Here is a 7,987-nt window from a genome sequence, read left to right on the forward strand (position 1 = left end):
TAAAAGCCTTATAAGGGGGTGCCTGGGTGGCTCAGTTGGTTAAGCGTCTGACTTGGGCTCAAGTCATGATCTCACAGTTCGTGGGTTCAAGCCCCCATCAGGCTCCATGCTGACAGCTCAAAGCCTGAAGCCTGCTTCAGATTCTGTGTCTCCCTCTCTCTCTGCCCCTGTCTCTGTCTCTCTCTCTCTTTCAAAAATAAACATAAAAAAAAAGCCTTATAGGGACAGTTGTCTTTTTCCCAAATCTTTCTTTTTCATTTCTCCTCTCTTGCAAGGGTATACTTCTTTCCTTGGGCCGTACTACAACCCTTTACCCTGCTGCAATCATCCTTGTCTCCTCCAATGTGCTTGCCTTCATTCAGTGAAATCCTTTTTTTAAAAAATTTTTTTCTTTAATGTTTATTTATATTTGAGAGAGAGACAGAATGTGAGCGGATGTGGGGAGCAGAGAAAGAGGGAGACACAGAATCGGAAGCAAGCTTCAGGCTCAGAGCCGTCAGCACAGACGGCCTCCTGATGTGGGGCTTGAACTCACAAACCATGAGATTGTGACCTGAGCTGAAGTTGGACACTCAACCGACTGAGCCACCCAGGTGCCCCATACTTCTTTTTTTTTTTTTAATTTTTAAAAAATATTTATTCATTGTTTGACAGAGAGAGACAGAGCGTGAGTGGGGAGGGGCAGAGAGAGAGGGAGACAGAATCTGAAGCAGGTTCCAGGCTCTGAGCTGTCAGCGCAGAGCCCAACAGGGGGCTCAAACTCATGAGCCGCAAGATCATGACCTGAGCCGAAGTTGGACACTTAACCAACTGAGCCACCCAGGCGCCCCTCATTCAGTGAAATCCTTACTAATTCATGACTATGTGCCAGCTGTGCCTCCCAGCTGCTCTCCACCTCTGTCCTGTTGTGGTTACAGACTTTATAGTGATTCCCCCCTTCTCTCTCGATTGCCAGCCTCCACAACAAAGTGGGGTGCCCTGGGACTATCCACTCTAAAAACTGAGATTCAATCTAAGAGGATAGGGATGTCCTACTATGGCTATCCGGTCACTTGAACCATGACCTTTACAGACCACAGACTTTTTATTCTTTCAGAAATTCCTTATGTTTTATTGAAAAATTTCTTGTTATCTGGTTAAGTATTGTCAGGAAGATCATTCTACCAAGATGTCAACTATCACCATGTCTTAGGCATGTCTTGATTTCTTTCCCTCAAACCCACGCTACCCCTCTCATTGTCAACTAAACCTGAAAATATCCTGTTTTTCTTTCCAGCACCAGAAGCACTGTGCTTTGAAAAGATTTCTCTACTAAACTATATTGTATTAAGTAATATTTTTTGTCTTTAAAATCAGACATTTAAATTCATGATCAGTGTGGTACAATTGTTACCATAGAGTTGATAAAAGCACAACAAAGAATTTTGTGTTTTTTATTAGCCTGAGCTGTTTTATAGAGGACAAATCTATGAATCCCATTTTACTGTTTGGAAATGTTAAAACCGTTCTGTTATAATCTGAACGCTTGGGTTTCCCCCACATTCATATTCTGAAGCTCCAACTTTCAATGTGATGGTATTTGGAGCCAGGGCTTTGGGGAAGTAATTAGGTTTTGATCAGGTTATGAAAATAGAGGTAAGACTAGAAGAGCAGAGTGTCCTTAGAAGAAGAAAAAAAGAGATTCTCTCTATGTGGGGGGCACCAAGGAAAGGCCATGTGAGCACATGGTGAGAAGGCAGACCCCTTCTCGTCGGGAAAGATTTCTCACCAGAACCCCACCATGTTGGTGCCCTCATCTCCCCACTTCCAGCCTCCAGAACTGTGAGAAAGTAAATGTCTGCTACTTGGGCCACACAGTCTGTTTTGTATTTCTTCATTTTGTCACAGCAGCCCAGGCTAACTGAAGCACGCTCATACAACTGCATTGCTACCCAGAAGACTGAGGAATATCAGATCAGGAACGGCTTCATCGGAACGAGACCTCTGGAACAACTTAGTGTTTTTAATTCTTTAACAGTGACTGTGGTGTGTGCATTAAAATATGTTGCTTTCAGTCACCCAAAATTAGCTTGGACCATTCTATTTAATTAAATTGTTGGTCACCATATGTAAGTTATTCTGTGGCCTCATGAAAAAAAAATTCTAAATACTTTATTGGTCTTGGAAAGAAATGTTGTTTACGATAAGGTATCAATAAATGCTCCATTTTTGTGGAAATACTTTTTTTTTTCTTTTGGATAAAATTATAGTTAAAACATATTGAGAACCTATGTACGATGGATGTTTGCATTCCCTTCTCCTAACCACTCCCAAAACTTTGAAAGATAAACATTCCTATATGACGAATGAAGGAATTAAATATCAGAGAGGAAGACATTTGTCCAGGGTCACTAGGCTAGTTGGTGATGGAACTAAGATTTACTCCCTAGGTTCTCTTGATTCTCAAATCTCTAAACTTTCAAGTAGATTTCACAATCATTTTACACAACAATCTGGACCCCATTATGATCAGCATTAAATTTAGTCTCTGGGAGTCAATCAGATTCTTAAGAAAACTGTACTTCATGCCCTAAACGCAGACAAATTTTCTTGTGGAATTGAGAATCTGGGTCCCAGAGGTAATGACATTTAAGTCGGCCGACCCATTCTGGTCACACCTAAGGTAAGTGACCAATTATCCAGGAGAATGTAGGAGTAGGAAGAGTCCAGGGCACCTAGGTGGCTCAATCGGTCAAGCGTCCAACTCCTGATTTCAGCTCAGCTAATGATCTCATGGTTTGTGAGTCTAAGCCCCGTAAAGGTCTCAGCACTGACAGCGTGGAGCCTGCCTGAGGTTCTCTCTCTCTGCCCCTCTTCCGCTTGTGCACTCTCCTCTCTTGAAAATAAATAAGCTTAAAAAAAAAAGAGTAGGAAGAGTCCTTCTAATTATCCATGAAGGACAGGGACGATCTTGTTTGGAGAGGAGAAAAATGACCCCATACCTTTAACCATGAGTAAACCTTGACCTTTTCATCTGACTCTTACATAACATTTCCATTAAGCTTTGGCAGTGGATTTCACTAACTGTGCTCTTAAGCCACACACACAGACACACAATATGCAGACTCCTGGCCCTGCTACTTCCTATCTGCATGACCTCGGTCTTAGTTTTCCTATTTATAAGTTGGAACTTAATAACAGTACCTGATACTGAGGATTATTATGGAGATTATATGCCTTAATACAACTAAACCTCTTAGAAAGTTTCCTGGCACAGTAAATGTTAAATATTATGATGGTGATTATCATTTTTAGAATGTGAGCTGTGATGTTTTATAATAAATACCCCAGTAGAAAAATATTTTTCTGACTTTTACTTGAATTGGTCTAGATTGCACTATATAATGTTCATTTACTGCTCCATTCTCTCTGTAATCACCAATTCCCAAAAGAATGATCCTTCCTCACTCGAGGTCTCTGACAGGAAGAACTAGAGCAAGATTTGAAATCACAGCCAACAAATCCCCACAGACATAGGTTAAAAACATATTGACCCCATCAAGTTAACAAAATAGATACTCCTCAAGTTGAAGACAAATGCAAAGGTCAAATTAACATAAAGAAGTGTTTGCTGAGATAAGAAATAAATATCAGCCAAAATAAAAACAACTTTGAAAAATGCAAAATAGAAATTCTGAAGGGAACGAAGTGCTAACATATAAACTAGAAGGATGCTTCAAAAAATCCAGAGAGGAAGGGAATACAGGATGAGCTTGCCATAAAGCAAAAAAAAAAAAAGGGTCATGTTCTTTGGAACTGTACTGAAGGAGCTGTGAAAACTTGATCTTATAAGCTTCTCGAAGGCATTGCTTTTGGTTGGTCTTTAATAAGTATCCTGCTATTATTTACGTTATTATGAACTACTTGGCTTTGGTATGATAGTAAGAATAGATTTTATAGCCATGAGTCTGCCTTTACTTTGCTTCCCGTTACTGTGTCTATGTGGGCTGGTCAATGGATGATTGGCTATTATATTCATTACATCACCTTGTCTTAAAGACTTTGACTCAGCTGAGAAATAGCTGGGGAATCTAGCAGACTTAAAAACATCAGCTTTATTATTTGTAAACCCAATGAAGAGAACTCGATTTTAGTCTTCGGGCTGCTGACTCTCCTTTCAAACTGGACAGGCACAACTGTGCATGCCCCATTGCCACACCTGGCTCCTGCTGAAGGATTGCACACTACCGTTCCATCCTGGATCACGGGAAAGTACAGCAGTGGATCACGGATCCTCGAAGTCAGACACACTGGAGTGTGCATAGCCTGGCTGTGGTGTTTACCCCTCTTATGATCTTAAGTAAATTCTCTAAATTCTCTCAACCTCAAGTTACTCTTTTCTAATGTGGAGATAACAGACTTGCCCCAGATGTGAGTCACAGACTTTTAAATGTACTGTGTGAGCTTCTACATTTGTTTATTACGTAACCGTGCACAGATTTCTGATGTGAACCTGTCGTGTCGCAGGCTGGCTGAGCGCTTAGCCTCCATCACGTAGAGGGTCTCTGCCCATCAGGGTGCTGTGCCACAGGCAGTTTGGGGGTCTTACAGCTGTCAAGAGGGTGGAGGGTGAAGACAAAAGCTGCTCCTGAGTCATCGGTACCCGTGTTAAAAGCACCGGCTGCCGTGGGCTCACTCCACGGGGCCCCAGCTCGGAGCGCAGTTTCAGCCGCTGGAGGAGATGGTTCTAGGATTGCCGCGACTTCCCTCTGCCATGCTGCTTCCCGCAGCCACCCTTGTGTGGCTCAAAGCTGGCCCTGTCCTGATGTAAGGGCTTCAGAACGCATATCCCTCTTCCCCTTTCTCTCAACCACAGCACACTTTTGCCCCCCTACTCTGTGGTGGAGGAACAGCCCTTTCTGCTACTTGCTGCCCCAAGGTATTCTTGCTTGATCTGCTAATTTTCTTTGGCATTTCTTTTCTTTTATCCAGAGATTCTAATTTCTCCTAAGAATTTAGACTATGTGACATGCCCTCTCCTGAGACACTGTAGTATCTTTACAAATGAAACCTATGGGTGAAAATGCAGGTGTAAAGGGGGCAGAGTACAAGTGTCACACACACACACACACACACACACACACAGCAATATCTGAATACACTAGCCAGCCACTGCACCTCTGTGCTGTTGGCTGGAGATAAAGCAGGTAAATGTGCCTTGCCTAAAGGACGTTAATAGCATAAAGTGTATTTTATTGGAAATAATGCATATAAGTGATGGATCATTTACACTGAATGAGATGGAAATCACTAGAGTGAAAAATGAAGACTTCAGATCGAAGCGTGTTTGTGTGTGTGCGTTACTGGTGTCTGAATATATGTTTAGAATATTTAAAACAAATTCAAGTTATAATGGTTTCCTGATATCCATGCACTATGCTATATACCTACTATCATGCTAATATGATGATAGATGCGAATAAGTTTAACACACAGAAATTATAAAAATGTTCTTTGGCTATTATGAGGAATGCATTTTGAATTGTTTGCCACAGCAACTTTGATTTCAGTCTTCAAAAAACACACCCTGAAGCTTTGACACTTTTGTCAAATAGATTCACACATCACACCAACGTGTAAGAGTGAACCTACACTGGTAGGGAGTCCAAAATAAGAAAGTCATTCTAAAAGACCCTGAGCCCCCAGTCATTTCTCCTTCATATGACTGGCTGCTCCAAAAGAACTTCAAAGAACTCTGGACAACTCCAAGGATTGAGGGGACATTCACACAGAGAAGGGACAAGGTTTCTGAAAGGGACATTTTTTTTTCCTAATGTGACTCAATATTCTGTTTAGAGAGCCACAGCAGAAGTAAAAACTCATCAATTATTTGTGTTCATTGTTCTTCTCAGTGTTTTTCCTTTCGCTAAGATTAAAAAATATACATAGAAAAACAGCAGGCAACCCTTATATACCAATTAGAGGCAAAAGGAAATCAAAATCCAGCCTCTGCAGAAAGAATCACCAAGGAACATTCGGCCAACACAAGTTCAAAGAGGATAACAAATAGTAGATGACAATCTAGAAACAAGTCATTTTCCTCTACAGGTGTAGTGTTAAAAGGGGCGAAAAATGATGACTACCTACCCAGTAAATTTCATGGAAATAGTGGCATATCGAGGTCACATAAAAAGTGTTACATTATGGCAAGTTAGCTGCCCACAAAAATCAAAGTGAAGTTTCACTTTTATGAGCTCCAGCTATAACATTCAAATTCTTTTGTGTTACTGGATTCTATACTTTGTGTTTTTGTTGTTGTTTTTTATCAGTTAAATGGCTTAGGGCTATAACTTGGGGTTTAATCATCCTATTACAAAGAACTTCTCTTATTAGATACTTTGTGAATGAATATTTTTTCATATTTTTCCTGTGTCATATTTCAGAAATTTTGAATGTGGATAGCAAATCTTTTGCAAATGTTGAATCAAAATCACCACGTAGTTTGGGCTGTTGGTAGCTTTCAGACATTGTACTCGTTCAAGAAACTCTAAGGGGAGAGTCGGAGATTCTAGCTAAGAGTCCCTTTGGAGGCATGCATCTCTTACATAATCCAGGCCTTGCTTGCAACCAGATGTGGAAAGAGCAAATTGTAAAAATTCAAAAAGCATTATAATCATAATGCTCAAGGGCATTTTATTCCCATTCAGGAGACAGACACTCCCTCCCTCCTCGCTATAAAAACACCTGCAGATGATTTCCTGGTGTAGATTTACCAGAGCTCAGTTTTTAACCCATAGGGTAGAGAATAAGGTACTTTGTTACAAACCTTAAGTGCAGTGTCAACATGCTGAGACCATGTCCCTGAGCTCTTGTTTCCCACAGCATGGAAGAAAATGACCCTTTAATGTGTACTCGGTCGAAAAAATATTTGTATTAAGATATTTCTCTGAGACTTCTGTGCCGGGAATTAAAGCTATATCTATACACATAAAATAAACAAACTGCCCCATGGCTGATCTGCTCATTTCAGCTGTCTTAATGATCAATGTGGATTGTTGCATAATCGATTCAATTGCAGCAATCAGTATTACTCACAAACTCCAGAAAATTTGGTGCAAATGAAATGGCTGGATGTTGGAAAGTGTTCTCACTTATCAGATATTTGATATAAGGAACTTTGACACACTAAAAATCACCAAATTTTACTTATTTTTTTTAACAGTTGGCAATTTAATCTTTTTTGACTCAAAATTTAGGGTCTTTATATAATCTGAAGTTCAAGATCATCTCTTTGAAATGCAATCACTAATAAATGTTTCTAAAATATCAGTAATTTATAATAATTCTTATGTGAAATACATATTTGATTTAAGGAACTCTGACATACTAAAAACAATCAACTTTTAATTATTTGTTTTTAATTTGCAATTTAATCTTTTGTGAGTCAAAAGAATGAAAATTTTGACTCAACTTTTGGGTCCCTATATAATTTGAAATTTGAGATAATCTCTTCAAAATCTAATTACTGATAATTTCTCTAAAGTATTATCAGTAATTTATTATGATTCTTATCCTGTGAAATACTTATTTAAAACTCAGAACATTGGGACACCTGGGTGGCTCAGTTGGTTAAGGGTTCGACTTCAGCTCAGGACATGATCTCATGATTCGTGAGTTCGAGCTCTACTGTCAATGTGGAGCTGCTTCAGATCCTCTGTCCCCCCCTCTCTCTGCCCCTCCCCAGCTCTCTCTCTCTCTCACAAATATAAATAAACATTAAAAAAAACCTCAGAGGAAGAATTCCATCATAATTCCCAAGAAATTACAACCTAAATGTCTAAAAACACATTGTTTGGTTCACAGAAACTTAGATCAAAGTCCAGTATCTTCGGAAAAAAAAAAATCTCTTTGTAAAATTTTCCTCAGTACGTATCACATGCAAACATGTCAAATATGGCAGCTTTTTCTAGGTAGTTTTCCAATAATCAGAGTCAGACAGCAACCTAAA

Source organism: Leopardus geoffroyi, chromosome B1 (assembly GCF_018350155.1).
Source record: "Leopardus geoffroyi isolate Oge1 chromosome B1, O.geoffroyi_Oge1_pat1.0, whole genome shotgun sequence".
NCBI classification, from domain to species: Eukaryota; Metazoa; Chordata; class Mammalia; order Carnivora; family Felidae; genus Leopardus; species Leopardus geoffroyi.